The sequence below is a fragment of the Lissotriton helveticus genome, chromosome 7 (genome assembly GCF_964261635.1).
Source record: "Lissotriton helveticus chromosome 7, aLisHel1.1, whole genome shotgun sequence".
NCBI lineage: Eukaryota > Metazoa > Chordata > Amphibia > Caudata > Salamandridae > Lissotriton > Lissotriton helveticus.
The window spans coordinates 790,762,880-790,775,919 of NC_136068.1; positions in this window are offsets into that span (position 1 = coordinate 790,762,880).

Genomic DNA, 13,040 nt, shown 5'->3' on the forward strand with positions numbered 1-13,040 from the left:
CATGGAGGATAACACTGCTGCGCTCATCAAGCACCGCAGTGTAGCAAGCAGGCGCCACCACCAGCTAATGAGCCGGCTGTCGTCCTATAGTAGGTCGAATTATGTGGCAGCAAATGCCACCACCCAGTTGTCGCGGCGCTCTCTCACCCAGCAGCACCAACTGGTCCAGTGCTGCGAGGACATAACACGGGTCCTGGAGCACCTAACCACCGCCGTGACGGCACTTCACACACCTGTGCTACCGGCCACTGTAGGGGGAGACGATGCCAGTGAGGGTGCCTCCAGCGTGAGCAGCCAATCTGCCACGCAGGTCCCGCCACCTAGGCGCAGCACCAGGGCAACGCCTGGTACAGCTGCCCAGGATGAGGATGAGCCTCACAGGCGCCTGGGCATTACGCGCCGGAGGCGCCTTTGACACTGTCTGAGGGACACTGCCACAGGCTGACGCTAAGCCTGCCAAGAACCTTCTTCACACTGCAGTATGCAGGAATACTGTAATTTGTAAATAGTTGAAACCATAACCTTTTTCTTGTGAATGAAACAAATACATTTATTTTGCTGCACACATTAGCCTTGTGTAATCATTACATTTTGCATGCAATTGTGATATGTGGGTTGGGGGAAGAGGGTGGGCTAGAAATTGTTCGCTGTGATGTGGTTGCGACGTCTGTGGCCTTCAGCTGGGTTCTCCCCGCGTGCATGGTGCGCATGTGCTGGTGGCCGGTCGTCCCCCTCAGATTCACTGCCTGAGATGTCAACAGGTATCCGGCGCTTGGTTGCAATGTTATGAAGCATTGCACAGACAGCCACAATGCGGCAGCACGCTGCAGGACTGTAATACATCGCCCCACCTGTCTTGTGCAGAATACGGAACCTGCTCTTGAGCAGGCCAAATGTCCTTTCTATACAGTTCCTTGTCCGGATGTGCGCAACATTGTAGCGCCGTTGCTGAGGTGTGGCAGGGTTGAGGTAAGGGGTCAGGAGGTATTCCCGTAGGGCGTAGCCACTGTCACCTGAATGAGAGGAGCAGATGTTGATTGCCTGTGCAGCGCAGTTACTTCATAGCAATGTGACATTGTCGACAAAGTGTACTTACCAAGTAGGTGTCCTTCCCCAAACTCTCCCCTGAGCAGTCGTGTGTGGAGTCCGCTGTGCCTGAAGATAAAGGAGTCATGGGTACTCCCTGGGTACTGGGCCACAATGTCAGTGATGATGGTCTTGGCATTGCAGACCATCTGTATGTTGAGGGAGTGGTAGGACTTCGTGTTGCGGTACATATACTCCGTGGCAGCTGGTGGGCAGATGGCGACGTGGGTACAGTCTATGCAGCCGAGGACATGGGGAAAATGGGCGACATTGTAAAATTGTAGTTTTGTCAGGTCCAATTCCTGTTGGCTCGTGGGAAATGTGATGTGGCGGTGGAGCTGGCTGAGCATGGCGTCAACAAAAGTGTGGAGGCAGCGTGACATGGTGGGCTGGGATATCCCCCCAGCAGCGGCTACTATGCCCTGGAAACTGCCGGAGGCCAGGAGGTGCAGGCTGCACAATACCTGCACATGTGTGGGCACAGAATTGTTTCGCCTTGTTGGGTGCTGCATGATGGGGTCGAGTTCTTGTATCAGCCAGGTGATCATTTCCCCATTCAGCCTGTATTTAGCATAAATCTGTTCTCTGGTTTGGCCCAGCAAGGTGACCCGCTGCCGGTAAATCCTTTCCTGCCTCATGCGTCTCCTCCGTGCTGCTCGCTGTAGCCTTCGCCGCCTCACCACCATGTACATCCCTGGCATTGTGGAACGCCTAATGCTGCTGCTGAATGTCCTTATGTGTGATTGGTCAGGTCTGGACCTGTTGGTGATTGGCCAACAGTTTTTCAAATTTTACTTAATCATGGCTTTTATGGTTACCACCTGCTTTGAGTTGTCCTTAAATTGCGCCGCGCAAACGTGCGAATTTGCGCTTTTTCGCTATTGTATTTTTTTCATGAATGCCGATTGAGACAATATTGCGTTTCGCTATTCATTTCGCAGATTCCGTGGTTGGTCGCTATTTCCGTATCGCTAATGCTCGACTACCCGGAGTCTGCGACTATTATAGCGTAATCGCTATTTAAATCGCTATTCTGTGTTTGCGAATTCGCTATTTCGTACTTGAATGCCGATTCCGTGTTTTGCACCCGCAATTGCATTTTCGCAGCCATTGCGGGCGCTATTTCGCTTCATGAATCAGGCTGATAGTCTTTTCCACTGAGCTCAAGGATGTTAAAGGTGTTGGGAGCACCACTGAGTCTTGTGCTTGAGTTTGATCTTGCTGTAGAAACTGGGCTCCCAAATGATCAGTTTAAGAATTTGGTTGAAATACTCCATGCCCTTTAGGAGCCAGGTCTGCTAGTAATACTGGAGAGACCATTCCCAATCCTAGCAATGAGGCTTTAGATGTTTTCAAAATTGAACTTGGGGATGCGGAGGAGGGTGGTGGAGGTTGTGGAGTGATTTTCTTTACAAACAATGGACATTCCTTCTCCTCTTTTAAACCTTTCTTTAGGCCATCTAATGCTGAGTTGCCCTGTTGACACCTGGTCGATACAGCAGCAGCTTCTATCAACTCCAGTGTGACGTTCCTGGTCGACCACTAATGCCCCCCATTCCTCACGTTGTGGAGAGACGGTGGAGGGGGGCAGCTCCTCCTCCGAGCTCCCGAGGGTGCTATCAAGACCAGGGGAGCTAGAGTTATTTGCCTTGTCCTTATTGGCCCGACGTGCGGCTTTTTTTGCCTGGGCTAGGCGTGTTTTTGCTTTGAGGCAGGCCACTGAATCTGCTTTGTTAGATTTGTTAGCAGCATTCACATCCTTCTGAGGTTTACTCATTTTATCCCCTTCTTGTTCTCTGTGTCTCTATGTGTCTTCATCACTGATTTTATCTCCCTTCTTTTTTTTTGCCTCTCCGTGTCTTATTTCCGTCCCCTCCGGCTCTATTGCTTACTTACAAGCCTCGTTCAATCCCCCGCAGAGTCGTAACACAGGGCCACGCAGCACCGACTGGGCGCACGAAAACCTCTTCTCCTCTCCCAGCCTCCCAGCCTCCTCACCTCTCTTTACCTTCGCTCTTGCTCCTTTTCCACCGTAGCCTCCAGCTTGGCTGACTAGCACGGAGAAAGTAATCCTTATTGGCCTTCTCCTTCCACAACAGTCCAGAAAGAAGAAGGGTTCCAAATCCACAACCACTTGCGCATCCACTTTGCAGCAGTTGAAGAAAGAAGAAGAAAAAAAAGGAAAAAAATTCCAGCAGTACCGTCAGCAGCGTCTGTCACTGGCCGCAGATCTTATACAGGAGCTGTGGATACAGGAGGTTTTGCTTTATCCTGTCTGCACTTCCGTGACCAAAATCCACTGTCCCTTTTGCTGCACGGCACCAGCTAAGCCACGATATCGCCAGCCGCTACAAATGCCAGGAATGCCGCCATTGCCGAAGGGGGGCGTGTTTACCTACGGCTACTCAGAGGCGTGGTTCTTCGGCATGCCCACCTATGGTTCATTTGTGTACGTCAAGAAATGGAAGCATTGACATGTGGGCAGTGCTTTAAATGGAAAAAAATAAGTGCAGGGACTCACCAAAAGGAGCAGTGGGTGGAGTTTAGGGCGGGGCTAAGGGGGAACAAGGGGCGGGGTTAGCATTTTGACCATGCCAAGGTTATATGCACGAAATCTGCATGCATTTTATCAATCACCTAAGGATTACATGCTGCTTCAGCCTGCCCTAAAACGAACCGGTGGCCTACAGCCCACTGAGCCATCTGTCCAGTACTGGTACTCTTATGTAACATGCACATGTCACTTTTCTCTTGTAACATACTGTTTGCTACCTCTTACATTTTGTTTGCTTTAGATACTTGCGCAAGTGCCACCATTGCCTCATGTAACGTTTGTTCTTGTGCTGGAGTGTCTGCCATTTATTGCAGTACTATACCTCTACTTGTACTTTGTATGCTTTTGTAACCTGCACACATATCACTTTTTCCTCCTGTAATGTATCGTTTGCTACCTCTTGTATTTTGTTTGCTCACAAATGTCACTTTTGCCTCATGTAACTTAACGTTTGCTTTTGTAATTTGTTCATTTGTAATTTTCTCCTCATGTATCTTACTGTTCCTATTGTGAAGCGCTCTGACACCTTCGGGTAAAGTCTGCGCTATATAAAAGCGCATAAAATAATAAGCAAGTCTCTCCTGGAACATTTGTAAACCGGAGTTAGGGCCAGAGCTGACAACGTCTGTACTGGGGAACCAGGTGCCAATCTCCACATTTTTGACTGGTCTTAAGTTCTGTCCAAGGTCGCTGAAATAGGAATCAGCGAGTGTGGAAGTGGAAGTGTGCAAGAAAGCAATTCAGATGCGTGGCGACTGTAAAAGCCTTCCCATACGTTCTTTTGTTATGTCCTGAATAGTGCCTTCCACCGCCACCCATTAGATTTTACAGCCCCCTCTTAGCGCGACTGTGAAAGATCTTTGGATAACCAAATGACTCAGCACACACACCCCTGCTCTGATTTACAAAGCAGCTCGCGCTGGATCCCGGTGACGAGCTCCTGTGATTGACTCCGTGCAGTGCTTGAAAGGTGCTGCCGTAGTATAACTTGAGGGATAAAGGGAGCACGCTGCCTCGGTTAAAGTCAGATCCCCATGAGTACCGGTACTCTCTTTCTTCTAGAAAAAAGTGCTGGTACTCAAGGGAAGAAAATGAAGAGTGCCGTACTCAGTACCGGTGAGTACCGGCCCATTTAAAGCACTGCATGTGGGTCATCTCCGCACCCCGCACAAATGCAGGGACAGGTCGGTACAATTAAAGCGGCTCAAAACCCGTTATGTTATATGTGCTTTCTGAAATATTCCAGGAGATACTGGACCCAAAACAAGGAGCTCTCATGAAACCATGCAAACTCATTTACGTACTATTATTTTGGAACATTTGAGGGAGATATGTAGTGTATTTAATGGGGTTAGTGAGGGTTTAGTTTCACAAGTAACTGGCATTGGAATCAAAAACATTTTAAGAAGGTTATAGTTAAAATATCATGTTTAGAATAAAATGATGAGTCTTCTACCTAAGTGAGCAATATTATAATAGATGAGTCCTACCAGTGCAAGTACCATCAAAAGTTTTAAAAACACAAACTATGAAAATGAAAAGTAAAGAGGGGTACTGGAGATGTTTAAAATTGGACACAAAAATCAAGTTTGAAACATAACTAATTCACAGATGCATTCACTCTGACCATAATGACATATTCATCTACTAAAAACGAAATGACATAGGCTGCATTCATCAAACAATGCAACAGACATGTAAGTGTTGCAAAATCACAAACAAACCTCAGAGGAGTCGCAGTGGAGCTTGCTATGAATCGGGTATTTCACTCAAGACTGTGGGTATAAAGTAAAACTGAAAGAGCTTGCGTTTTCGCAGAACCTAGGAGAAGGGACATTCCATGTTTCATATTTTTTAACTTCTTGCTACTCTTTCTAGCCTGGAGATTAATAAAAGTGATGGGCTTTCAGAGGCATGGAACGAGGGAAACACAACCTGACTGCCCACCTTTAATCTACCTGCTTCAGACACACCTAGCTGAGACTTTCAGCTAGGACTGGTGTCTGCGGCTAGTGTCGATGACTTTTCAAGTGCCACAAAACATCCAGCATGGTCTTTTAAAACACCAGTTGCCTTCAGTGATTCACAGCTTGCTATCGGCCACAGTAGTTGTACCTTCCACTCTCCCAGCTGTTCCTTGGAAGAACTAATTGAGAATGTAATCACACTCTGCAGGCTCAAAAGACATTAGAATGTCTCGAGCACCCCCAGCTAACCCTGAGATACAGCAAACTAGCCCTCAGAGGCTATCAGCAACCCTTCAGATGAAGCCGCTCCTTAGCCACTCTCAGTTTGCCCTCGGTCATCTGAAGATAGCCCCAGTGCTGTCCTCTCACTGCCAATGGCTCACATGCTTTATCATAGACACCCAGAAGGCCCATCAACATTCTAGATGGCCCTTAGTTCCTTGGCAATCCCACAAACAACCCCTTTATATACAGGCCCCAGAAACCATGGGTCTGCCATTATGCAGCTCCAGCCAACAAGCAAACATCTCCAGCACACAATCATACTCCATAAACCAGATCTCAGGGATCCTCTGCATACCATAGATGTATATACACGAAGCCTGCCTTTACACATCTGTAATTAACCCATAAAGACCACTCACGTTTGCTTCAGACACACCCAAACCCTCTCTCGGAAACCCAGTCTGGACTGCAGAGACCAAAAGCAGTCCCTCAGCCTGTCCTTTAGACACATACATACAGGGGCAGATTTATGAGGCCCTTGCGCCGCAATTGTGTCACTTTATTTGACGCAACGGCGGCGCAAACAATGCGTCACGTTGTAAAGCTCTGCGCCATAAGGAGGCGTTCCTGCGCAGGGGGGGGGGCGTTCCTGCGCAGGAACGCCTCCTAAAAGTGGCTGAGTGAAATCTATGAGATTTCACTTAGTCACTTTCAGGCCAATGCTGCGTCAAAACCCTGCGCCTGCTTGAAGCAGGTGTAGGTCTTGACGCAGCATTGTGAAGATGGGGCACCCCCGAGCCTTGCTGGAGCTGCGTCGCACTTGCGACACAACTCCAGCAATGCGCCACCTTTACGGCACAGATGCGTCACGCATCTGTGCCGTTTTTGCCCCATGGTGCGCCGCATTGTAAATGCGGCGCACCATGGGTGGCGGAGCAGCGGCGCAAGATAACTGGCGCATCCCTGGGGATGCGCCAGTTATCATAAATCTCCCCCATAGACTTTAACAGTGCTCACCCATCCCTGAGCCTACATTGACACATCAACAGCAGGTACTTAAACTACCTAATTCTGCTCTCAGAGACCCCTCGCATGGCCTCAGACATATCCAGTAGCCATCAGAGACCATGAGTATGCCTTTCGAGGTGTTCACAGTGCCCATACCCTTAACAGGTTCTTAGGCACTTTCAGTAAGCCATCAAAGAACTTTAGAATGCTTTCCGAAACCTCCAGATTGCCACTGATAACCCTGACTTGTCTTCAGTGACCACAATATGGTACTAGCACTCTCGCAGCTGGCCCTTGGAGTCCATTGGTTAGCTTTAGTCACACCCAGGAGTCATGAACAAACCCTTATTCCATACCTAGTGGCCCTAAGCCACCCTTTGAAGCCACCTCCAGACAAAAAACATCTGATCTTTTGTCAGCATCATCTGATCCTCACCCCCCCAATTCGTCCTTAAACATCCCTTTTGTTAGTGGTGTTTTCACTGTGTTACTGTGAGTGTTGGTACAAATACTTTACACATTGCCTTTGATTAGCCTTGACTGCTCGTGCCAAGCTACCTAGAGGGTGAGCAGGGGTTATCTCAGAGGGTTTCTTCCTTACCCTGACTAGAAGCAAGGCTTCCTATTTGGACAGTGGTACCTACCTCTGCCAACTAGAGACCCCCAGTTCTAACAGTATGTAACAACCAATATCTCTTACATAAATATGCTTCCTAGAGCTGTAGTCTCATGATGTACCACCACCACGGAGTATTAATCTATTTTAATAGTCTAACTGAACAAAACATCATTCAATATCTAATGCATTCAATGATATGTATAGTACATTCATGTTTTAATATGAAATGTGATTCGATGCAGAAACAGCAGTGTGTTCATGCCGATTCTTCCATCAGTTGCCCTGCCCTTTCTTTTCCATGTAGTTTGGGGGCATAGGTGTCTTTCTCTTCATCACCCAGCTATCCATATAGCCCCCACCAAATCAGGATTCTATGCAACATGGCAAATTGGCACAGGTGACAATACTTGTAAGGGCATAAATCCTCTACTGATACATAGATATTGCATCCCCATAGGTTTCCTCAGACATATTTTGATTGGAAAATGAATGCAAGATTAAAGATGGCTACTGCTTGCAAACAATTTAAAGGGTAAGTTCACCCCCATACATATCTGTCTTCCTATGCTCCTTTTTCTGTAGGACTTGTCTAAAGGGAATGTACAAGGTTTGTAGCCAGAGATACTCCATAGAAAATGTAAGTGTGTCACATAGGTAGCAGATGGCATGTATGTATGTATTTGTTGGCATTTCAAGAGCACAAGCCTAGTTTGAGACCACAGAGCACTGAAAAAATAGCCACACCGCTGTGCAGAAAGAATCATTAAGGGAAGGCGAAAGGTAGACTGTTGGCTCAGGGGCAGTGCTCTTTATCTGAGTTGTAGGGGAGATAGTGTTGATATGATGTTGATAGTGATGCTGTTCCAGATTATTGGAGCATAAAAAGGGAGGGCTTATCTTCTGAGTTGTCTTTCATTGAATGTTTGCCTCCATTCTGCCAATACCCTGTCAACTGGTCCGGCATTGTCCGAAAGGCACAGGTGGTTTGTTTGACTGGTAAGTTTGGATCAATAACCATCCTGAGTGCAGGGTATTGCCTGCCCTATTCAGCATTATCTGTAAAAAGGGAAAGGTCGGTCCTAACCTGACTGGTTGGATGTTCTAACAATTGGAAAGCACTTGAATGCTTTGAGGGTGTGCAGCTGCACAACTGACAAACACTAAGCACATAAACTGGAACTTTTGATTTCAACTTAATATCTCAATTGACTGTGACATAAATGCACTCTGTTGTGGTGCTTCTGGAAAAAGGAGATGTTCTCTGACCTGTTCCTCCCAGGTAAATCGCTACTGATCTCTCCTGTTACTACTTCTGACGTTTTCCGTGTGGCAGCCCTCTGCCTTACTTTTCTTCGTTCTACAGGGGCTGAAATAAGGCTGTTAAATGCATACCAAAAACTTAAGAAGATTTGAGTGGTCACCCTGTCTTCTTAAAACTGTTTAATGATTTTGTATGAAGTATCCACTTTGGGAACAGATACATTAACGCTTTCAGTGGCTTGTGTTTCAGAAGAAGTGTGACCGAGCCATGTTTGGGAGAACTCCTACCCTGCCTTGCTCTGCATAGGTATAACAATGACTGGCATATGTCCAATCAAGATGCTCCTACGTTCTCCATAATCCTAGTATTGCATTTCCTTTCTGACAATGGGTCCACAGACCAACTTTTCTTGATAGTTCGACCCCACCCTCTATCTCTTTAGTACCACCTATGATGAGTAGCTGTTGATCCATTGTTAGGACAGTCCAAGTTTTAAAGTCAGTGTCAAATCCTAAACATAAACTGGAATTCATATCTGCCATTGCCATTAAATAATGCTCTAATGCAAATAATAAGACTCTTTTTTTTAGTGTGCTAGAATCTCGTTTTTATTTTCTACATGCTATTTTCTTCAATTTGTGTAGATATTATAATGTTCCTAAACATCACTGGCAGCTAGATGTTGTGAAGTGATTTCTAGGTGTCACTGCTTCTATCATATTGTATTTTTATCATGGGATTTACAAATCCTGAACATTACTAGGCTTACGTGAAAGGGTGGGAGCAGATCTAGTAGTCCAGACCCTGTTACCAATTCCTTCCTGTGCATAACAGCAGACCATGCACAGTTAAGGTTAGAATCCCATGCAGAGTAAGGTTCTGGACCTGTTACAAACCCCTGCTGCCCATGGCCAAAGGGTGTGTGCACCAGGGCGGGGGTGGCAGCCCATGGAGTGGTGCGCAAGTATCTGGCCAGGCCCTGGACCAACCCACCTGTGCACAACCTTCAATTGTGGACAGCAGAGGTTGGCTTCCTTCAGGGAGTTGGGCATCTAGGAGCGGGGCTTGACTTCAGTACAGGCCAAGTAGCCAATCCTCTGCCCATTTACACACATGTGGTATTTTTAAGTAAATGTAAGTAAGTATTAAGTGATAGAAATTGGGTTGTTGGTTGGCTGAGGGTTGAGTCTTGGTTAAGCAGCAACCACAATCCTATTCAGGGTAAGGCGCAAGCGGACCCCAAATTAACTTGTGCTCAACCTCCTGGTTGCTTGGCATAGCGCAGTCGGCCTTAACTTAAAGGCAATGTGCATAGTATTTGTTCAACATCTCAGTGAAAACAGTGCACAAAAAGATCCCACACTAGACTTAGAACAATAGAGTATTTTTTAATAAATAAAACAAGACCGAGATGAACAAAAATCTAATCAGTAAAACAAGAGCTATTACAGTTTAATATTTCTAGTGAAAATAGCGGCAAAAAGCACAAAGTGCCAACAAGGGGTATTTGATTTGATTTGATTTGATTTGATTTGATTTGATTTCAGGATTTATAGAGCGCTTGAATGCCCGGGGGCGTCATTCCAGAACAAAGTCCCAAGTTCAGACCACCTGCATAGGATCGTGGAGAGTAACAGGCACGTAGTTAGGCCCATTGACCAAAGTACTGTCAATCCTGCAGAGTGTTGCATTGATCCATGTTAAAGACATGCCGCGCAGCCGGAGTGATGTGTCAGTTCCAAAATGCAGCAGGGCTGCAGTGCATGGTAATGTTGTGTCATCATCGAGGATCCTGTCGACAGGGCTTGTGCTGTGAAGTCCTGGCATCAGGAATGGGGTGCACAGCTAGTGATGCATCAGTTTTGGTTCCGAGGAGCTGCAATGAGGAGGCCCACGTACCAGAGGCTGCCATTGACAAGAGATGGGAGGTCCTGGGCTGGAAATGCGCCATGCTGCCAGCGATGCATCGGTTCCAAGGACTGCAGGGATGACGCTAGTCTTCCTGCTGGGTCCGATCCACGCAGCAGAGGTTTTGCTTGAGGATGAGCCGCTCAGCTGAGGAACTGTGTTGGCTGTGCTCATGGATGCTTAACTCAGCAAAGAAGATGCATTGGAAAGCACCTCAGCCCCAGTTCCAAGGGTCCAGGCCTGGGGTGGCACCACGTGGGAGGATGGACTCACAGATGGCAGAGTATGCGTGCGGGCTTCGGATCAGGGGCCCAGCCAACTAGCCCTTGGCATCACTCTGGGTACTGGGTTCTGGGTTCAAGAGATGCAGGTCCAGTCTTTCTCCTCACTAATGAAAGAGGGCAGCAGGTCAGTACAGCAGGAGTCCAGCTGACTGGTAGTCCTTCAGCAGCACAGCAGACCTTCTTCCTGGCAGAGTATCCACAGGTCCAGTAGTGTACTGAAGTGGTGGTGTTTGAAGCCCTTCTATTATGCACAGTTTTGCGTTTGAAGTGGAGAGAAGTTTCCAGAGGCATGCCTTTAAAGTGCATTAGGTGCCTGCCTTCCCTGTCCTGGTGCCACAGTAACTACAGGGGATATGCATACCTTGTGTGGGGAGAGGACACAGCCTACTCAGGGGTAAATGAGGCTGTGCCCAGCTCCTCCCTATCATACTGACAGTGATGGCCCACTCAGTCACACATAAGCTCCCATTGTGTGTGGCTATCTAGGAGGAAATCACAAAGCGTGACTGCCAACTACACTGAGTCATGTGACCAGAGACAAGCTGCAGGCACCAAATGGCTACGGCAAGATAACGTCAACTTTCTGAACGTAGCATTTTCAAAATTGTAATTTATAATACCACAACCTTTAGCTAGGATTTCAAATTAGGTTCCCGGAGACACCAGACTAACTAGTTATATCTTCCCATTTGGAAATTAATTACACTTATAAAATACAATAAGGTAATCCCTGCGTCATCCTAAGGGAGATATAGGCATTGTAGTACTGAAAAACGAATGTAGGATGCTTTTCCCTGCCAGGACATGTAGACCTCAAAGCACATGTCCTGATTTTAAAATACATTACACCCTGCCCTCTCAACTGATCAGGGCCTATCCTAGAGGTGACATATGTATTATAATGAAGGTTTGGGTCTGGCAAAAGATTTTTTTGCAAGGTGGAAATGGCATGTTAATCTGCACTCACAGGCTCTGAAACGGAGGCCTGAGACATGTTTAAAGGGTTACTTAAGTGGGTTGCACAATCAGTGCTGCATGCCCACTAGTAGCATTTAATCTACAGGCCCTGGGCAAAGGTAGTTCACTTTACTAGGGATGCCATGGGCCCTGGTGCGAACAAGGAAAGATGACCCCTTTGACTGCTGTGTGAATAGTAAAATATGGCAGTTACCAGGGTTCACTGGGACCTCAGGGCACTGGGCTCAGGTGACACTGCACCTACTGCACCAGTAGTCGCTAAGCACTGGGTTAATGTTCGCTTAAACGTAGAGCTAACTCTTTTTTCAAATGTAAAGCTTGACATTTTAAGTTGACATTTTAAGTCACCTTATACAAAAACATTGTTTTGCGTCACCTCATTGCCTAAAGAAAAATATGTACATTTGCGTATTTCCAATGATTTTACTCCAAACACGCGTCCGCTGCATACAACGTCATAGCATTAACTTCGGGCTTTTCTTGTTGATGTTTATTTTTTTAGTCTTTATTGCATTCCATGCTGAAACTTTTTTGAGCTTTATCCAATTTTAAAATGAGGCATTTACGAAGCAGAAATTGGGCAAAAAGAACGAGTTCGACCCTCTCAAGTATTTCACTGAATAGTTGTCATCTGATAACATATTATGGCTTTGTATTATTTCATGTGGGTTTTCTGGGTGACTAAATCCAATTCTACAGTCCAAATAATGCATGTCTCGGTGTGCTAGAACGGCGAAACAATTTCAAATTAATATAAACATACTACAAAATCTAATCTGAGGTAGATGATATTGAAAGCACTTGGATCAACAATAACGGATTACATTCAAGAGATGCAAACAAAGCATGTGCGATACACTCGTCTCAAAATGTGTTTTATGACAAACATTCTCTTCAGTGGTTCCCTTGCTTGTGAAAACTATCATGAGATGTCTCTTACAATAAAAGGGCAAATGCACATTTTGTTTTACTGATGTTGTAAACCTATTTGGACCATCCACATTTTAGAAAGGTTTTCTCAAAAAGGCAAAAATATAATAAATACATTGTGTATCCATATGCAGCACATACCATTCTCTTGGACATTTTGGGACAGATTTACAAGCCCCTTGCGCCACTTTTGTGTCACTTTTAACCTGGGAAAAGGGAC